At 47.5% G+C, this 21,797-nt stretch overlaps 1 protein-coding gene across 10 annotated transcripts in view; it reads right to left on the bottom strand.

Annotated features, from left to right (window-relative positions):
- LOC123575473 (uncharacterized) overlaps nt 1-21,797 on the bottom strand; it is a 79,195-nt gene that overhangs the window by 7,017 nt on the left and 50,381 nt on the right. The window lies entirely within an intron of this gene.

Below are 21,797 nucleotides of genomic sequence, written 5' to 3'. Positions count from 1 at the left end.
TCTGGTGTTCACAAAAGGGGTCAGGGGAACTGCATGAAGACCACAGCTTTGTGTAGGCCCACAAGCTTCAACACAGGCTTATGGATGTGTGGTTGTGTATGTGTGCATGCAGAGGAGTCCTGCAGCCATGCCTGGTGGGAGTCTGGGGGAGGCTCCTGGCTTCAAAGAGTCCAAGCCACTAGCCCAGGCTTGGAGACCTGAGCTGAGGGATTGGAGGGAGGGGCTGAGCAGCAAGCTCAGGAATAGCCCAGGCCAGCCAGGAGGACAGTCCACCCAACCAGCAGTGGTGAGGGAGCCTCGCCCCAGCCCAGAGCTGGGTCCACTGGCCAGCCAGGTGGAGGGGTTCATTCAGGCTTCAGTGATGACCTGGCAGGAGGCTGGGGACATGCTCTAGGCTGTGAGCCTCTGTGAGAGGTGGGTGGATACTTCCCCCATATCCCCACTCCTGGTTGCAGGTTCTGCATTTGGGGACAGGAACCGAGTGCCCAGTACACCTCTGCAGACAGCTGCTCTGCATTGACTCCTGGTTCTTCCACTTAAAAGTTGTGGGATGTTAAGCAAGTTGCTATAAATTCTCAGACCTGTAATTTCCTAATCTATCCAATGTGAAGAAAGCAAGCCAAGCTCACAAAATATTAGTGAGTCTAAAACAATTCACCCGTGGCGATCAGCGCACATCCCCAAGGAGCATAAAACAAAGTTGACAAAACTCCCCAGTGTTCTGATGTGACGTCCCCACCTCCTAGGACCAAGGGTCTAGCACAGAGTAGACGCTTAGGATGTATCAAGGCCCCATTGAGCTCTGGGAGTTCTGGCTGTGCCCACTTTAATGATAAATGATCAGAGTGCTGCACTAAGGCAGCTTCACCATGAAGCAGCCGTCTGGGAGGGCCTGGTGGTTCAGTTCCCGACTGCGGAAGGGGGCAACCTGGGGAAGTGCACAGGGCTTTGGGCTAGAGTCAGAAGACTCAGCTGCTAAAGCCCAGCCCAGCCCTCCTACACTTTCCTACACTTCGACCCACCTGATGCCTCCTCTCACGGAGGCTCGAGCCCCTGGTGGTGGGTGCGGGGTGGGGGATCTAAGGGCTCACCTTGTCACTAGGCAATCCCTGTCCCAATCACCTCCATGCCTCTTTGCTAGGGCTTGTGGGTTGACAGTTGGAGTTTCAGGACCGCAAGAAAAGTGCCTTAAATAACACTTTCCTACAAATAAATAGCCATTTATTTTCCCATTGATTGGAGATGTTCGCTGTAGCACATCCTATGTGGGTCTGGTTCCTGCCTTTATTCTCTCCCTCACCGTGGTGCTCCCCAGAGGACTCCCTAACAAAATAAACCTTCTACATGTACATTTTCCTCTCCAGTCTGTTTCCAAGCCTCTATAAGAGGTTCAGCTAATACAGGTGTGCAGACCAGGTGTGCACATTTGCCTCCAAAAGTCCCACCAGAGTCTTGCCATCAAGGGAGCCTTCCCTAGTAGGCTGGGGAAACCAGTAAGAGAGCTAAAGCTCCAGGGTCCTTGCCCTCAGTGATTGGCATGCTAGCAGGGACTGGGCACTGTCCACAAATCTATCCCCAACTCCTTCTTGGATGCACGGCTACTAAATTGTAGCCTCCCCTGCCGCTCAGCGGGCTGTGTCTGAGCTCATGGCAGTGGCAGGTGCACGTGCCTGTCACCCAGCCTAGCCCTGCTGCTTCTGTCTGGCTGACTGGAAGCTGATCTCAAAAGAATGCTCTTGCCTGGCAGAGCTTCCCCTGCATATTGAGGTCCCTGAATGACCAATGGAGGCCTGCAGTGTCCCTGAAGGCCTGGACCTTCTCTGTGCCATCCCAGGGGTGATAAGTGCCCTGGCTTCGTGTGAGCTTTGTTGTTCCACGTGGGGCTACTCATAGCCTCACCTGCTCTGGCTCATTCCAGCTCTACAGGGGTGCTTTACGTGACATCCAGTAGACTCTCAGAAATGTGTGTTCTTATAGTCAAAAGTAAGGAATAAGGAGCTCTGATGTGAGACTTGTTTTCTGAAAGTATGCTGCACCCCTCCAAGGAGGGGCAATGGAACAATGGCAGCCCAGGAGTAGAAGTAGTTAGTTGGCACCTCTCAGGCATCAAAATAGTGAGTAAATACTAACACTTCAAATAGATCCTCTAGGAGAGCACACTGAAATTCACCAGAAACATGACAGGAATCAGACAGCAGAGGAGAGGGAAGCCTGCCGAGCTGGGACCCCCCAGGAGCCACAAAGGGCTCCGTAACACAGGGAAGAGGTGAGTGAGTGAGAGAACCCTGAAATTTCACACCTCCACCATGGACCTTTGCAATCCTAGCCACAGGGAGCCCCCGGGCCTCCAGATGAACACAGGGAGCCTGCTGGAGATGGTGCAGAGGCATTGTTCAAGCCTACATGGATCCCACAGGCTTTTCATCCCTGATCTGCCTGGTGCAGCCACTGCTGCCCGCCATGGAGGGGAACTGGGCACTTTTGTGTGCCCCAAAGACAGATACCGCAGCTGTGGTAAGGAGGAGTGGGTAGACGATGCTCTGCATGGCTTCCCACTGCTGCTCCTCTCTGCCAAACGGGACTTGCCTGCTTTGGTGACAGGCTGCCAGTGCCACAGCCCACCCCTGCCTGAGCATGACAGCCACAGCTCAGTGTTCTTCTGAGAGCCCAACCCCCAGAGGCTGCCCATTAACCCTTTCCACCACAGGCTTGCCTCTGCTGCCCCAGGCCAGGGAGGGAACAGGAAGTTCAAGTACCTTCCTGAGCTCCTAACAGCAAAATCCAGCTTTGGGCGAAAAGTGTGAGTGGGCCATGAGCCCAACAACTGCCATCGCTCATTGCCCCAGCTGAAGGGTCCTGCCTTCCTGAGTGAAAAGTGCACAGCACAGCCACCCTGCTATGCCTGAACATTGCAGCTGTGGCCTGGAGCCCTTGGGTCCTGTGATCTGTTCTCAGGCTCCAGGGGACCAGCCCACCCCTCCCTATCACAGCCAGCACCTGAACTCTGGGCTGGCTGGATCCTGGTCCAGCCACATCAGGACTCCTACATGCCATCTAGTGGGTCGTTGAGAAGTGTGGGAGTTTGGGAATTACCTAGCCCAGTCCAACATCGCTGGCACCTGACTCCTCCTTGGGCCTGAGTTTGGGCCCACCCAAGCAGCCAACACCACCATGATGACTCCCACCCACATGGCTGATAGGCAGAGCCATTCCCCGTCTCCCCATGAGGCAGCAGCATTACCACATGGAGAACATCACCACATTGGAGAACAGGCGCGCCATACAACTGCCTGCATTGGGCTGAGTGAAGATCTTCTACCCTGAAGCCATTCCTGCAGAGAGGCACACAGGACAGGCATTTTTCATGTCTCTCAGCCACACTGTGGCCTGGAGATAGACCACAGTGTGCATCTGAACTGAGACACACCAGCCCCAGAACAGGGGTGTGATAGGGAAGCTGATTGCATTCCTGCCTATCTAGGACATGGAGCCAGTGCAGCCCCCTCATCCCACCACAGAGACCTCTGTGCATTTCATCAAGCGCTCCCCCAGCCACCCCCATCAGGGCTGGTGCCTGTGCTTATCACTGGGGGTATTCGTGGGAATGCCAGGGTTCCAGCTCTGCCCAGCTGCATCCTCTCTTCCACCCTCCCAATCTACTCTGAGCAGGAAGCTTAGGGCACCTGGCATTCCACTGTCCAGTCCATCACCTGAAACAATAGAGAGCACCTCAGTGAGCAAAGGTCAAATATACCCATGGGCTTATGCCCCAGCCAGTAGTTAGTGAGCACCTCTCAGGCATCAAAACAGTGAATAGATCCTTTAAGAGAGCACGCTGAAATTCACCAGAGACATGACAGGAATCACAGACAGGAGAGGAGAGTAAAGTCTGCCGAGCTGGGACCCCTATGGACCGAAAAGGGGCTCCCTAACACAGGAAAGAGGTGAGTGATATATAAGTCAAGTAAGCCAGCTCTTATTTGTAAGTGCCACCTACTGGCCTGCAGGTTGAACTGCATGGCCCAATATAAAACAGAAGTGCACAGGGCTGCAGGAGGAAGTCCAAAACCCCTACCAACAAACTCTACAGTGACACCCTCAAGGTGGGGGAAGGGGGAGATAACAGAGAAAATATCCCACATAAATGAAAATAAATTTGAATATAAGAAGTGTCAGCTCCTCCAGATGAGAAGGAACCAGTGTAAAAATTCCAGCACCATGAAAGATCTGAATGTTGCAACAACATTCAATAATGACACTAGGTCTCTAGCAAAGAACCCCAACAAAAAAGAAAACCCCAAAATTACAGATAAAGAACTAAAAGTACGGATTGCAGGGAAGGTCAATGAGAACCTAGAGAAAATTGAAAACTAACACAAAGAAACCATGAAAACCGGGAAATGAAGGAAGAGATAAATACCTTTAAAACAACAACAACAACAACAACAACAACAACAACAGAACTTCTGGAAATAAAAAATACACTTAATTCCAAAATACAGTTAAAAGCTTTAATGATCCAAGCAGAAGAAAAAATTTTCAGATCTTGAAGATTGGTCTTTTGCTAACACAGACAAAAATATAGAAAAATGAATTTTAAAAAAGAACAAAGAAATATGGGATTTTCACCAAATCTATAACTTATAGACATTCCTGAGAGAGAAGAAGAAAAAGTAAGCAAACTGGAAAACATATCTAGGGGAATAATTCAGGAAAATTTCCTTAATCTTGCTAGAGAAGTAGACTTCAAAATATAAGAAACTCAGAATACACTTACAATTACAGAATGGGAGAAAATATTTGCAAATTATGCTGCCAACAAAGGAGTAATATCCAGAGTATATAAGGAAGTCAAACAACTAAACAGAAAAAAGCAAGCAACTCCATTAAAAACTGAGCAAAGGATATGAACACACATTTCTCAAAAGCAGCAAACACATGAAAAAATTCTCAACATCACTAATTATTAGAGAAAGGCAAATTAACACCACACTGAAATATCATCTTACACCAGTCAGAATGACTATTTTTAAAAAGTTAAAAAACAACAGATGTAGGTGTGGATGTAGAGAAAATGAAACATTCATACACTGATGGTGGGAATGTAAATTAATTCAATGTCTATGGAAATCAGCTTGGAGATTTTTCAAAGAACTAAAAATAGAACTACCATGTTACTCAGTAATCCAATTACTGGGTATCGAGCCAAAGGAAAAGAAGCCATTATATAAAAAAGACACCTATACTTTTACATTTATCTCAGCACTATTCACAATAGCAAAGTCATAGAACCAATCTAAGTGTCCATCATTGGTTGACCAGATAAATAAAATATGGTATATATGCACTATGGAATATTATGCAACCATAAAAATTGAAATTATGTTCTTTGCAGCAACATGATGGAGGTGGAGGCCATTATCCTAAGTGAACTAACTCAGAAACAAAAAAACAAATACTGCATGTTCTCGCTTATAAGTGGGAACTAAACAATACGTATATATCGACATAAGGATGGAAATAAGAGAGGCTGTGGACTCCGAAACAGGAAGGGGTGAGAGGGGGATGAGGGCTGAAAGACTACCTATTGGAAACAATTTTCAGTATCTGGGTGATGGGTACACTAGAAGCCCAATCCCCACCAGTACACAATATATCCATGAAACAAATATGCACATGTGCCCCCGAATCTAAAATTTAGAAAGGCAGCCCACTTGCAACTCAGTCCACCTGCATGACCAAGGGTTGTGCCGCTTTTCCCCCTTCACCAGGGTGAGGAGCCCCTGACTGATACCAAACCTGGGGGATCAACTCAGCTGGAGAGGAGGAGGCAGGGCTGGAGTGGCCCACAGAAGGGTGGCTGGCAAAGTTCCCTCTGCCTGCCCCTGCTATCACTGTTCAACACAGAAAGCCTGGGAGGGTCCCTGTGGGTGACCAGGGTGGAGAGGTTCTCTCCTATGATGTCCTCTAAGCTCGCCTTCTTAATCTATGACTTCCTCCCTTGAGGGATGAGGAAGGATGACAGGCCCTAACCTGAGTTCACATTGGCTAAATTCCAAAGGCTCTCAAACCCCATTAACAAACATATGTTGATTTCACCAGGATCACATACAACTCTTCATTAAATTGCACATGCATTTCTCCTTATGGGGTCTCAGAGCCACAGAGATGGAAAGCAGCCTCTTCATGTTTATACATGGGTTAACACAGGAGCACAGACCAGCTGCAGAGGAGTGGGCTTGAACCTCCCAGGGCAGAAACATAATTGTCATTAGTTAGAGACAACCCAATCTGAGGAAGAAATAAAATCTCTCTACACTTTCAGGTTATTTTAATTCCCTTCCTTTACCCTATCTATCTATCTATCTATCTATCTATCTATCTATCTATCTATCTTTTTATTTATTTATTTATTTTGAGATAGGGTCTCGCTCTGTTGCCCAGGCTGGAGTGCAGTGGCAAAATCTCAGCTAGCTGCAACCTCCACCTCCTGGGCTCAATCAATCCTCCACCCAACCTCTTGAGTAGCTGGGACTATAGGCAGGCCATCCTGCCTGGCTAATTTTCATATTTTGGGTAGAGATGGGGTTTTGCTATGTTGTCCAAGTTGGTCTTGAACTCCTGGACTCAAGCAATCCACCTGCCTTGGCCTCCCACAGGCCTCCCGTGAGCCACCATGCCTGACCTCCCTTTCTGCCTAATGAAAGCTTCCCCACACTTTTCCTGGTGTCATGAGTACAGTGAACATTTTCTCCCTGAGTCTTGAGAGACACACAATTCCAGGCACCTTATAAAGTTGCCTTGGCTGCTCTGGGCACATTCGTATATGGCTGTAGGCATTAGGCAGCTGGGCCAGGCAGTCTAGCACCAGAGGGTGCACTGTCTGGCTGTCCATCCATTCCCACACCTGCACGGACATGTGACCCACCTCTCGGTACCCTGCCCATGGGGCTGCACACAGGCCATGCACCTGCTCGCCAGGCACCAGGCACCCTTGTCATAAATAACTCCACCTGTCCAGCAATGAGGTGGGAACACTCAATTCTTTGTGAAAATCTCTGTATTTACAGTACCAGAAGTGTGTGCATTTTGTGAAACAAAAACTGTCTAAAAAACAAAGCAAGACAAAAAAATTGATGAAGCCAGGCCTCCCACTGCAGGAAGAATGTTGAGAAGTAAAGTGTGGAGGGGTGGCATGTTCTCTTTAGCACCCACGGTTGTTCAGGGAATGAGCTTCCAAATGGAGAAAAACCAAATGACTGGGTCCCGTCCACCCCCAGGGGCTCTATCACCCTTTTCCATTTCCTCAACATTGACCTGGCTTATTTCTCTGGACGCCTTGTGCAGGGTGTTGTGTGCTTGGAAAACTCTCTCATAACCAGCTAGGGAAACAGATGTGCAGACACAGAGGGGAGAGTCTGGGGAAGGGTGGGAGAGGCCCACTTTCCAACATCGCAGCTGGCAGGACCCAGGTGCGGAGTCCAGGCTGCAGCAGGACAGGAGGGTGCAAGACGGAGAAGGGGGACAAGAAAGAGTAACTCCTCGGGATGATGGCATTGAAGGTCAAAGTCATGTGACTTAGAGAAAGCCCCAAAGCCCTATACACAGAGGCAAGCCATTGCATTGAAGCCTTAAAAGAAAAAAAAAAAAAAACATGGAGCGGGGACATTGCCATCCAAATTAGTCAATACTGTTTAAAACCTAAACCTGGTATATTTTTAACTTGTACTTACCTTTCAAAAATTCTATGGAAAAGTATAGATATTGCATTCTACTAGATGGGGGAGGTGGAGAGCAGTTGATTTACTCTCAAGATAGATTAGGTATGACTGGACAACCTCAGCCACAGCCCTTGGTCTGTGTGGGTGGCACCTTGGGCCATCCTGCAGCCACTGTCTGCACATGCTGGATGGTAGGATCCTGTCTGTTGACACTCATCTCTGTTGGGGCTGTGCTTCCTTCTTTGGGGACAAATGACTAAGAGGGGAAGTTTATCTTCTCTAATGAAATGAGGAAAATCTGCTGAAATTTTCCTGGTTTGGGGGACAGTGTGGGGTATCTAGAAAGAGAACTCACATTTCCAGAAAGACCCTCATTGCCTTCTGGGACACATTCAGAATTTGAATAGCCAAAAAAATGGAAAGCAGGGACAAGGATGTGAAGAGTATAGCAAATAAAATACACAAATATTTTTCATTGCAAAAAAGCTAGGGAGGGAGATACAGCATTGAATTCATGTTTCAAAGACTTTGGGGCTTTTTTTAGAGAGGAATTTGGCCTAAGACCTCATGGTCCCACCCCTTGGTGACAGATGACGTTGGGGCGGTTAGGAGTGGAATGCATCCATGCCTGGCATCCCCACAGCACCAGGGAGCTTTATTCTGGCAGGTGCAGTATAAATCCAGCTCATTCAGAGGAAAAGCTCCCTGGTGACAAACCCTTTGGTTGATCAGCAAGAATTCAACACCTTTGACCACAAACAAAGCCTCAATGTGTATGTCCAGTTCAGCAACAAAGGCCTGTTAATCTTGGGTGTTTGGTGCCTTAGAAGTTGGGCTCTGGGGGAGGCAGTGACAAAGGGGGTTCTGCAGGGTGCCCGAGAAGAGCAGGGAGCAGTGGCAGCATCCTGGAGGGAGGCCTTGGGCACCTAGTGGGGAGGAGGTGGCACCTGGAGGAGCAGGTGATGGGGAGGCACTCCCAGCTGGGTTGAAGGCAGCTCTTCGCGTTGCAGAGTCTGCTTGGGAAAAGTACTCCAGGCTGTGTCTCAGGCACATCCTTGGGCGGCAGGGAGCCTGTGGTAGGGAAAGGCACTCCTGACTGTGTGGAAAGCAGATCCTTGGGCAGCAGGGACCATGTGTGCATTGGAACTGTGCAAGGGCTAAGCTGAGGTACCTCCCCTGTAGGGAAGAGAAGAGAGAGAAGGTCACTGTGACAGCATTGGAATTGGACTCAGAAGGCTGCAGTTGCCTTGCTAAAGGGGTGGGGTCAGGACCCATCGGGACCCACAGGGTGGGCCTTGCTGTGCTCCTCCTTTCTCCCCTAGGTGCTGCCTCCAGCCTGGACTCCTCCGTCCAGACCAAGCTCAAGTGTCAAAAGTACCCCCTTCCTCTCTGGGCAGCCCTGGGTCTCTGACTCTGGACTCCCTCACTTGGGGTTGAACTTGTCTTCTTCCCCCTGGGGGTCAGGAGGAGGCCCCAATTACCTCTGTGCCCCAGCATGGCCTGGAAGGCTCTAGTGAGCATGTGGAAGGGATGAGCACTCACCACAGCCCTCAAGGCTGGCTCCAGGGACCCTTGGGTGGGTGACGAGCTGAGAAGGCAGCAGCTCCACGATTCCCTTGGTTTGGGAAGAGGATGATCCAGACCCGTAGGAATAGCTAGTTCTGTCTTGCAGGACCAGTTGCTTTGCTTTCATCCTGGGCACACACCAGTGTAGCCAACCCACCAACCACACAGCTGCAAGTCTGCGATGCCTTTCTCTCTGCTGGTTTCTTATGCTCATGATCGGGCAACCCTGTCTGAAGACTTGATCAGGCCCTTTCAAAAAGGCCCTCAGGGTCACTTTAAGTAAGGTCAAAGGGACTGGGGTTCATTCCAGCCTCTAACCACAGGCAAGCCACTCAGCCTCTTGGGAATTGCTTTTCCATCTCTCACATGGGTCCAGCAATACTAAACACTGATTGGTCACCCCAAGTCTATTCTTCCTGTCTTCCTTACTAATGAGACCTGATTTTGTTAAGAGAGGCAATGTAAAATGACCTTTTCCCAGTCTCCCTTGCTGAGCAGCATGGCCACGTGAATGCATTCTGGCAATGGAGTATAAATAGGAACTGTTGGGCATTGCTTTAAAGAAGCCTGCTTTCCCTTTTTCCTTCTTCTTCCTGCCTGGAGTATGAGTGTGATGCCTAGAGCTCCAGAAACCATCTTGTAAGCACGAAAGCAAATTGAAAGCCTGGCCTTTTCAAGGATAATTGTTCGGTTTCCCCAAAGCTGTTCTCTTGGGGCTTAGCAGGCAGGCAATCAGATAACAGTCTTTCTCAGAGCCCCTCAGCTCTCCCATTTCTCAATTTGTATAGGCTGTCCTCTGTTTCTGGAATGTTCTTCCTAATGTTGTCTGCCCAGTGAACTGCCGCTCACCTTTTCAGACTCAGCTCCCGAGTGGCCTCCTCCAGGAAGCTCCTTATCCTTGCTCCCAGCTAAAGTGACCACCCTGCTTGGTCTTTCTGGTCATGTGCTGGCAGAAGGCTGAGCCCGTTGTCGGAATTGCCCTGTCCCTCTAGATGTGCCTGTCCCTGCTCTGCATGCATGAGGACTGTAACTGCATCCCCTTCTGCATCTGTGGCTGGAGGGCTGCAGCAGGCTTCCAGGATGCCGGTGGGCATACGCCACTTCGCCTCAACCTCCCCATCTGTGATGTGGCGCTGATGATACCCACAGACCACGGCAGGAGCAGCAGCCCATCGACACCTGTGGTTTCCCTGGCGTGGGGCCTGCTCAGCTCCTTCTCTACTCAAGGCCACCCTTCCCAGGCTGTCTGGAATCCCAGGGTTCCCTGCCAGGCCAATCTCAGCCTGATGGTCCCCAGGAAACCCTCCATTCCTCACAGGTGTTCCCCAGAGCGTGCAGACTTTGAGCTTGCTTGAACCTGTCATTCATGCATAAAGCCTCCCCTTGGGCATGTGAGTGACAAGTGCCTCAAATGCTGGATTCCCTTATGGAGATGGTCCCTCTCTTACTGACAGAGACCCTTCTCCCCTCTAGACCCCGTCCTGGGACCTGCTCTCTCCTGCATCTGACCTGCTAGTCCCCATCCAGGATGATGCTCACTTTCCCTTTGTGCCCCCTCACACCCTGTCCTGAGCCACCTGTGTCTGCAGCTGCCTGTCCACCCTCCTCCATGCCTGATTGGGCTCCCGCCACCTGTTCAGGGATTTAGGCTTCCTTCTTAGTACAACCCAAGTGTGTCAGCCTGCTCTCCCTGGCTCCACCCATCCCCAAATTTAGTCCTCCCAGGATCATCTTCCCTCCCAGCTCACACCCTCCAGAGAAGCTCTGCACTGCTGGCAGGATCCAGTCCCTCCACCCAGCCTGCACGCCAGACCTTCCCCTGCCAGGCTCTTGGGGTCTCCACATCCTGCTTTCAGGCAATCATAGCCCGGCTACTAGAAGAGCTGGCCATGCCCTGGCACCCTCCCTTGCTCCTCTGCCTTGAGGGCTCTGCTCCTCTGCCTTAAGTACTCTGCTCCTCAACTCTCCAAGTTGCATGTCCAAGCCCAGCCATCCTGAGCCTCAGCCTGAGCTCTGATGCTGCCTCTGACAAGCTGCCTTCCCTGAAGGCGAATACCCTGGTCCCAAAGCTCCAGAGCACTAGAGTTGAGCCTCTTTCTCTTTCTCCAGACAGCCTCTCTCTCTCCTTGCAGCACAGAACTGGGGGCTCCTTCACATCACGAAACCCTCAACTTCCCTGCCCCAGGTCACACGCCAAGTTCAAGGCTGAGTACAGAGCAAGAGCGACCAGAGACTCCATGGACTTGGCCCAGACCTCAGCCTGGAGGCACAGGGACAATTTCTTTCCACTTCTCCTTTGGGCCCAAGAAGTCTCAGCACCGTATTCCACCCACCACTACGCCCTGACTACAGGCCAACTGGACTCAGAACACAGGACACTTCATCAGGATGTCTGGGCCACAGTCCTGGCCTCAGAGGTGGCTCTGTCAGGGGGGCTCAAAGCCCCACCTCACTCCTCCTGGCACCACCCAGACTATAAGGCCCAGGCAAGATCTCACCTGCTGGTCAGTGCTCTCCTCTGTCCACTCAGGCCTCAGCTTCAACCTTCTCGCCTCTAAGCAATCCCTGTGTGCAGCAAGGCCATTGTGTTCAAACCCTCTTCTGGCATGGTTAGGAGGCATGGTGGGAACCGGAAAGGATGATGCCACTCCCAGAAGGAGACGGACCCTCCTCCTGGCACTGCCAACCCAGCCTGGGGGATCTGTGGTGGCATTGTGAGGGGCTGCCTGTGCTCGTTTTTGTGGGAGGAGGAGGTGCCAGCTATGAGGCTCCAGGGCACCAGGGGCCTGCTGACTGCCAGCCACTCATTTCTCCCTGCCTTCCCTCAATTTTGACACAAGTGCTGGGTCCCTAGGCAAGACAGAAGTCCTCCCAGGGACATTCCAACATCAGACCCCGTATTATCTTCCTTTCTCCTCCTTATGTTTCTCTTTCTTTATTTCCAGAGCTCCTCTTTCTTTTTCTATGCTAGGCGCTTTACGCACCTATTCTTCACTTCTCAGAGTAAAGCCCTGCAGAAACACTGAGACACAAATAATGGGTGATCCATGCTTCTCCTGGGTTGGGGGCTAAGGTGGACATCTTTCCGGATGTGAGGAGAGAGGGTGAGGCAAGGTGGGGACACAGCAGGCCACCTCTTCTCCAGAACAGGATGAGGGACAAAGGGTAGGTTCCCCTCCCAGTATTCTCCCTGTCAAGCACTAAAAGGAGTCTGGCATGCAATTGCACCGGAGGTTCTTAGATGTGCTGGTGCTCTCCTGGTGTCCCGGACAGCTGATGAGCCAGAACCGTCCACATTCATGCTGATGCTGCAGTGGGCAACTGCCACCAGGTGCAGACCACTGGCAGACAGGCCTGGACTGGATCTGGCTATACAGGCTCACCTTGCCATTCCCTTAGCCTTGCCATTCCCTTGGCCTTGCCATAGCATAGCCTAGCATTCTTTATGTATGCATTTCATTTTATCCTTATTTTTGAGACAAGAAAGGTGAAAGTTGGAGAAGCTAAACCACTCAACTTGGTTGAGCCATGTTCTTCTATGGTCACCCTTGAAAATGCCAAAGGGGCTTCTCACTTCTCTACAGTTATGCCCAAAACAGGTTCCTGTTCATACATGTCAGATCTGAAGTGTTTCCTTGTGAAGCTGAGAAACAACCAAAAGTATATTCACAGGACCGTGTCTCACTAGAAATACTCATTCATTTATTCAACAGAGAGCCCTGTATCTGTGAACCCAGATGCAAGACAACGGCTACTTGTGGAAAATATACTCCTGTCAACACTGACCTGCAGGGCTGGGACGTGTCTGTCTTCCACACCCTGCATCCATGTGACACTGACTGTCATCATGAACAGATTGACAAGGACAATATTTGATTTCCTACCTTTGGTTCACCAACTCCAAGCTGCCCCAAAATATTCACACTGGCTGTGTCTTCTACTTGAAAGGAATCCCCCAGATTTTTACTCCACTGACTTCTTATCATTTTTTCTCAGTTTAACTGTCACTCCCTCCCTCTTCCTCTTCTTTTCTCCCAAGAGAGTCTTCTCTGGCCAACCAGGCATTTGTTGACACATTAATGACTTTTAATCCTCTGGACAGTTTCTGTCACCATCCGACTCTCCCTAAGAAAATGCAAACCCTGCCATGAAAGTGAGACATTCTTCGTCTGGTTCATTTTGTCTTCCCAGCACCTGCTGTGGAATACATTTTTGCTGAATTAATGAATGTGAATAAATCTGGGAATATTTTCCTTTGAACATTTTTTCCTTGTGACAAAGCTGGTCTTGAAATTAAGAAAAAAATAAAAATTTTCCACTGCTTTTATGCTTACCTAGACCTCTAGAATAAGAATTCATGGATAATGAAATCAAACTTATCTTTATTCTAGTTATTATTGGTAATTATATACGTATATATATATCTCTCTCTTATACATTTAAATTATTTTGTATATATTTTAGTGTATCGTGAAATACAGCTTTTATCTTAGCTTTTCCCCAATAGCTTGCCAAAGTTTACAAAATCATTTGTGTTAAATCAAACTAAATTTGATCTAAGAAAACTTCTGTAATCGCATACTTGAGTTCTCACACATGAACTGCAACCTAACAAACTGAAACCCTAACTGAGAAGTCGGCTTCCGTCACAATAGCTGAGTCTTAGCCAATCACAGCAGCCGTGCTTCAGCCACTCATAGGGAGCCAATTGTTCAAACCATGTACAAATAAGGCAAATGCCAAGGTGTAACTAATCCAGATGTTTGTAGTTCACTTTCATTTTCTGTATGTCATTTCTTTTTCTGACCATACATCATATCTGACCATATGGTAGCCACAGACGCTCTCTGAATCTGTTCTGATTCTGATGTTGCCTGATTCACATTTTTTTCTTGATCAGTTAAACTCTGTTAAATTTAATTTGTTTAAATTTTTCTTTTAACAGATTTGGTGTCAGAAGATAAAAAGTAAAACTGCAAAAGACTGGAGAGGCTTCAAGATGACTGACTAGAGGCATCAAGAACTCACCTCCTCCACAAAGAGAAATAAAAGCAGCAAGTAATCACACTTCAAGAAGAACATCTAAGAGTGAATGCTGAAATTCAATAGAAAAATGATGGGAAACATATGAGGCATGAAAATGGAAGATAGTGAGGCAGCAAGCTTGGCTGGGTTTGGCTGGGAACGCAGAGTGGCTCCTTAGTGCAAGAAAAAGGTAAGTGAGAGATCCACAGTGGTTGACATTCTGACCATGGATTTTGTAACCATAGCCAAAGGAAAATCCCTCAACCCTCTAGACCCTGAGACTAGCGTAGGAAGATGCCTAGAGACTATCAAACAGCATTGCTTCAGTGGGAGCTCATGTGGGTCCCACCCCCCAGGTCCTGGGCAACTGTAGCTTTCTGCCATTTGGAGAGCCCAGCCACCACCAGACTGCATCCTGCCCTGGAAACCAACAGCCCCTGCATTTCCACATCCCTAGAGCTCCACTGACATCTCCCTGTGTTCACCTGTAGGGCTTCAGTAGTGCAATGCCAACTGGACCCAGCAGAGCCTCCCCAGCAGTCTAGCACACACAGTGTACTGCATCTTGGGGAATGGACAGTGCAGCACAATAGGGAGGCTGCCTCCCCAGTGTGCTGAGAAGCTGCCCTCAGAGAAAAAGGAGCCAAGGTGTGGGTTGCTTAGAGCTTGAAAACTGTCTACCTGGGGCAGTTATCATGGACAGCAACCTTGTTCCCACCCCAGCAGTAAGACTGCCATGCACATGCCTTGAGGGCAGGGTCTGCTGCTGCTCACTGCATCTGTTATTGCCGTCACTGGGGCCAAAGCACATGCCACTTGACAGTGACTTTGCCCTTTTCAGCAGCAGAACCACTGCATACTTGCATGCCCCTTACTACTGGTTTTCTCTGTTGCTGCTGCTACCACTGCTGCTGCCACCCCAGCTGGCGGCCAAATCTCACACTACCCAGAGCCTAAGAACTCCTACTTATGGCTGGAGCCACTGTAAGCAACCTGCCCATTATGGCCCAGCCATTTGCACATACCCTGAGGACAGTTTCCCCTGGCCCACTGCTGCCACTGCCACAGTCACTTGAGCACTCTGCCAGCGGGCCTGAGGATCCCTCCATTTTGCCAACCACAGCCATCACCTGAGTGTTCCACTGGGGGGCCTGAGGATACTCCCACCCACCCTGACACTGCCCAAGCACACTGCCTGGGGGCCTAGGGATTACCCCCACTCTGTTCACCATTGCTCGCCTCTATGTACTCCTCCTAGGGGCCTGATGACGGACCCACCCAGCCTACCACTACCACCATAGCCAGCATCCATTTGCATGTACCACTTTGGGTTTAGGGAACTGACCTACCCAGCCATCACTAACACTGACGTGTGTTCCTTTAGAGCCTTAGGGTTGCTGTGTTATTGCTATTGTCAACACTCGCTCCACACATGCTGCCAAGGGAAGGACCTGCCCCAGCCAGGCCTACCACTATGACTGTCAGCACCCAAGCCAGCCACATGGAGGCCTGAGAACTGCCCATTTCTACCTGCTGACACTAGTGCCTGTGTACACTACCTGGGGTCCCAAGGACAGGTAAACTTACCCTGCCACTGCCACTGTAGCAGGACGAGCCGCAGACAAAACCTCTCAGACACCGAGTTATAGAAGGAAGGGCTTTATTCACCTGGGAACATCAGCAAGCTACTGCCTTAAAATCTGAGCTCTCTGAGTGCATAATTTCTGTCCCTTTTAAGGGCTCACGACACTAAAGATTTCACATGAAAGTGTCATGATTGATTTGAGCAAGCAGGGGGTACGTGACAGGGGTTGCATGCACCGGTGGTCAGAGAGAAACAGAACAGGGCAGGGAGTTTCACTACGTTCTCTTATACAATGCCTGGAATCTATGAATAATATCGGTTTCTAAGTTATGAGTTGATTTTTAACTACTGGGTTTAGGCCAGGCAGGCCCAGGCCTGGTTTTGGGCCTGGCGCCGGGCTGCCTGTCTTTGGTTTTACTTCCTTGTTTTATTCTTAAAACAGCTACCGAGCATAAAACAATATAAAACAGTATGAGAGGGTCTCTCTCTTTCCTCACCACCATCAGGGTTTGAGGGCACACCCACCTAACATCCCCAACCCCAGCAAAACATCACCACAGCCTCCACCAACAACCACAGCCTGAGCCACTGGGGAAATCACACACCACTGATGCTGCTTAGAGTTGAAGAAATCATAGAGAGACTACATTGCTTCACACACTCAGAAGCAAAGCTAAAGTTTCTGACCCAATAAAAACCATATATACATCTTCAGGAAAAAGCCAATCCAAAATATACGAAGAAGCAACTGTTACAAAAGATGTGCAGATATCAATGTAAAACATAAGAAACATGACTAAACAAGGAAATATGGCACTTTCAAAAGATTACAATAATTCTTTAGCAACAAATTCCACTGGAAAAAAAGTATGAAATGTGGGGAAAATAATTTTTTAAAATGATATTATAAAAGCTCAGTAAGATACAAGAGGATATAAACAAATACAAAACGTTAGAAATCAACTGAGGATATTGTCATGCACGTCCATGTGAAGAGACCACCAAACAGACTTTGTGTGAGCAGTAAAGCTTTTTAAGCACCTGGGTGCAAGGCGGGCTGAGTCCGAAAAGAGAGTCAGCGAAGGGAGATAAGGGTGGGGCCATTTTATAGGATTTGAGTAGATAAAGGAAAATTACAGTTAAAGGGGGTTTGTTCTCTGGCGCGCAGGAGTGGGGGTCGCAAAGTGCTCAGTGGGGGAGGTTTTTGAGCCAGGATGAGCCAGGAAAAGGAATTTCACAAGATAACGTCATCACTTAAGGCAAGGATCGGCCATTTTCACTTCTTTTGTGGAGGAATGTCATCAGTTAAGGCAAGAACCTGCCATTTTCACCTCTTTTGTGGTGGAATGTCATCAGTTAAGGTGGGGGCAGGGCATTTTCACTTCTTTTGTGATTCTTAGGTTACTTCAGGCCATCTGGGCGTATTCCTGCAAGTCACAGGGGATGCGATGGCTTGGTTTGGGCTCAGAGGCCTGACAGATATGAATAAAAAATTCACCAGAGAAATAGATATAATAGAAAAAAGAATCAAACAGAAATCCTTAAAGTGAAGAATTCAATGCATAAAATAAAAATTTATTCAAGAGCTTCCACAGTAGAGTGGAACAAAAAGAAGAAAGCGTCTCAGAACTTGAAGGCAGGCCTTTTGAAATAACCCAGCCAGAGCCCCCCTCCCCATGCCTCACTCACATAAAAGAATTTTTAAAAATGAACTAAACCTACGTAACATATGGGACACTATAAAACAACCAAAAACAGAAATTTAGGGTGTTCCAAAAGGTGAAGATGCCAAAGGTATAGAAAACCTAATTAACAAAATAGTAGCTGAAAACTTCCCAAATTTGGTAAGAGATTTAACATTCAGATACAGGAAGTTTAGAAATTCACAACTAATTAAAACCTCAAAAGGTCTATTTTACAGCACATTATAGTAAACTGTCAAAAGTCAAACAGAATTCTAAGAAGAGCAAGAGAAAGGAAAAAGCTCTGGTCACATGTATGGGAAGCCAGATCAAACTAACAATTTCTTAGCAGTAACCGTATAGGCCAGGAGAGAATGGCATAATACATCTAAAGTGCTAAAAGGGGGGGAAAAACCTGTCAGCCAATAATACTATCCCTAACAACATTATTCTTTATTAAAAAATGTGAAATAAATGTTTATTCATCATCACTAGACCAGAGGGAGTCCTATGCCTGGAAATGAACGAATGATATCTACCATCATGAAAACATACAAAAGTCTAAAACTTGCTGTTAGAGCTAACACAGAAATAACAAAAAGAACTCAAATGTTACCACCATAGAAAACTACCACAACACAATGATAAACTATGAGAGAAAGGAAGGAAAAATATACAAAACAATCAGAAAACAATTTAACAAAATGACAGAAATAAGTCTTCACATATCAATAATAACCTTGAATGTAAATGGATTAAATTTTCCACTTAAAAGATAAAGTCTGGCTGAAGGAAGTTTGAAAATACCCCAACTATATGCTGCCTACAAGAAACTCACTTCACATGTAAACACATATAGACTAAAAGGAAAGGAATGAAAAAAGATATATCACACAAATAGAAACCAAAAGTGAGCAGAAGTAGCTATAATTATATCAGATAAAACAGACTTTAAGACAAAAGCATTACAAAGTGACAAAGAAGGTCATGCTATATAATGATAAAGGGATCAATTCAGCAAGAAAATACAATTTTAAATATATATGCACCCAACACCAGAGCCCCCATATACATAATACAAATATTATTAAACCTAATATACTTCAATACAGTAGTTGTTGGGGACTTCAACACTTCACTCTCAGCATTAGACACGTCATCTAGAAAGAAAACCAACAAGGAAAAAATAAATTTAAACTACGGCTTAGAACAAATGGACCTAGGAGACATCTACAGAACATTTCTTCCAACAACTTCAGAATACATGTTCTTCTAATCAGCAAATAGAACATCATCCAAGATAGACCATAAATCAGGTCACAAAACAAGTCTCAACAAATTTTAAAAATATCAAAATCATACCAAATATCTTCTCAGACCATCATGGAACAAAGCTAGAAATCAATAACAAGAGGAACTTGGAAAATGTACAAGTACAAGGAAATGAATTGATGTTATTCTGAACACAATGAGGAAATTAAAAAGGAAATCAAAACATTTCTTGAAGCAAATGAAAATGGAAACACAATATACCCAAACATATGGTATACAGCAAAAGCAATGCTAAGACAGAAGTTTATAGCAAAAAAGGCCTACATCAAAGAAGTAGAAACATTTCAAGTAAGCAATCTAATGATGCACCTCAAGGAATTAGAAAAGCAAGAACAAACCAAACCCAAAATTAGTGTAAGGAAAGAAACAATGAAAATCAGATCAGAGTAGAACTAAACGAAATTGGCTAAAAATACAAAGAATCAATGAAAGGTGAAGTTGGTTTTTTGGAAAGATAAAGTGGATAAACTGCTAGTTAGACTACCCAAGAAAAAAAGAGATAAGACCCAAATAAACGAAATCAGAAATGAAAAAGGAGACACAATAACTAATACTACAGAAATACAAAACACATCAAAAACTATTGTGAACAACTATTTGCCAAAAAACTGGAAAACCTATAGAAAATGGATAAATTCCTGGACACTTACAACCTACCAAGGTTGAAACAAGAAGAATCAGAAAACCTGAACAGACCAATAAGGAGTAACAAGATTGAATCAATAATGTAAAAATCTACCAACAAAAAAAAGCCCAGGACTGTATGGCTTCACTGCCAAATTCTACCAAACTTTTGAAGAACTAATGCAAATTCTCCTCAAGTTATTCTAAAAAAATAGAAGAGACCTCATAGAATGAGGCATTATCCTGATACCAAAACCAAACAAGAATGCACCAAAAAAGGAAAACTACAAGCCAATAACCCTGATGAACACAGACACAAAATATCCTCAACAAAATGCTAGCAAATTGAATGAAACAGCACATCAAAAAGATAATCCTGCCATGATCAAGTGGGATTTACTCTGGGGATGCAAGGATGATTTAACATACACGAATCGATAAACATGATATATCACATCAACAGAATGAAGGATAAAAACCATATGATCATCTCAATAGATGCTGAAAAAGCATTTGATAAAACCCAAAAAAATGCTTTTTGACTGAGAGGAGCCGGGCACATTCCTCAGCCCCGGGCTCAAAACAAACAAGCCCAATACAAACACATCCCATCCTCCCATCCCACCACATATCGCCATATATCTCTCAAACTTCCTGAGCCCAGTACAAACACATCCCATCCTCCCATCCCACCACATATCGCCATATATCTCTCAAACTTCCTGAGCCCAGTACAAACACCACCTGGAAAAGTCTCCGATAAGGAGGCAGCCGTTCAAAGTTTTACTGAAAGCGCGGGAACCAAAAGAATTCCTTTGTTCCCCTGTAACTTTCGGGCTATAAAAAGCAAACACTCGCATTGTTCGGGGCCCTCTTGTATGCTGTGTAATGGAGGGACCCAGTTCGAACTTGTTGTAAAGATCCTTGCCGCTTGGCTTTGACTCTGGACTCTGGTGGTCTTCTTTGGGGAACAGAGGGTCTGGGCATAACATCTGGGGGCTCGTCCGGGATTCCCCCAAGCCCACCAGACCCCTGGTCAATGGATCTACTAGGATCGATCTACTGATAGGTGAGCCGGCTCGTCTCCGTTTGTCTGTCTGTGTCTGTTCTGAATCTGAATCTGTGACTCGCGAGGTCTGAAACTGGAGCTGGCACAGTCCTGGCGGACGCGCTATAGGACGGCCAGTGGAGACCGGTGGGAGACGTCCCCTGGCGCTCGTCTGATCTAGCTTACGATCTGAACTGCCCCAACCGCCGGTTTGGGGTTTGGGCAGTAGCTGTTTCTGATCTGAACTGCCCCGACCGCCAGTTTGGGGTTTGGGCAGTAGCTGTCTCTGATCTGAACTGCCCCGACCGCCGGTTTGGGGTTTGGGCAGTAGCTGTCTCTGATCTGAACTGCCCCGACCGCCGGTTTGGGGTTTGGGCAGTAGCTGTTTCTGATCTGAACTGCCCCGACCGCCAGTTTGGGGTTTGGGCAGTAGCTGTCTCTGATCTGAACTGCCCCGAGCGCGTTTGCGGTTTGGGCAGTAACTGTCTCTGATCTGCACTGCCCCGACCACCAGTTTGGGGTTTGGGCAGTAGCTGTCTCTGATCTGAACTGCCCCGAGCGCGTTTGCGGTTTGGGCAGTAACTGTCTCTGATCTGGGCTGTCGGAGCACGATCGCGACTAAATATCATTAATAAGTCAGATCAGATTTCCTTTGCAGGGATTCAAACCCACATTCCTTTACAGGAAGGGACTACAAATTATTACAGGATGGGTAATACCCAGAGCACTCCTCTATCTCTCTTTACAAATAATTTCAAAGAAGTAAGAGCAAGGGGCCATGATCTTGGTATGGAAATCAGGAAAGGAAAGCTAATTACTCTGTGTCGCTCCGAATGGCCTGCCTTTGATGTAGGGTGGCCACCCGAAGGGACCTTCTGACTTGCGGTCATCACTAGGGTAAAGTCCAAGATTTTCCTACCTGGGCGTGCGGGCCACTTAGATCAAATCCCATATATCCTCATATGGCAGGACCTTGTTGAGAACCTGCCTCCTTGGCTGTCCCCTTTCCAATTAGCCTCTGAACCCTGTAAGACACTGGTTGCTCGACCACTAAAATCCAAGCAACCAACTGCCCCCCCTATCCTGTTCTACCTGATAGCGGGGACCCACTGTTCACAGAACCCCCTCCGTACCCCTCCAGGCCCCAGGCCCCGACCCCCGGGGCTGAGTTGCGGGAGGGAGCAGGCGGAGGGGAGGTGGCCGGCACACACGGG

Source organism: Macaca fascicularis, chromosome 9 (assembly GCF_037993035.2).
Source record: "Macaca fascicularis isolate 582-1 chromosome 9, T2T-MFA8v1.1".
Classification (NCBI taxonomy): domain Eukaryota; kingdom Metazoa; phylum Chordata; class Mammalia; order Primates; family Cercopithecidae; genus Macaca; species Macaca fascicularis.
Note: the sequence above shows the minus strand (reverse complement) of the source record. Positions and strands in the feature narration are given on the sequence as shown.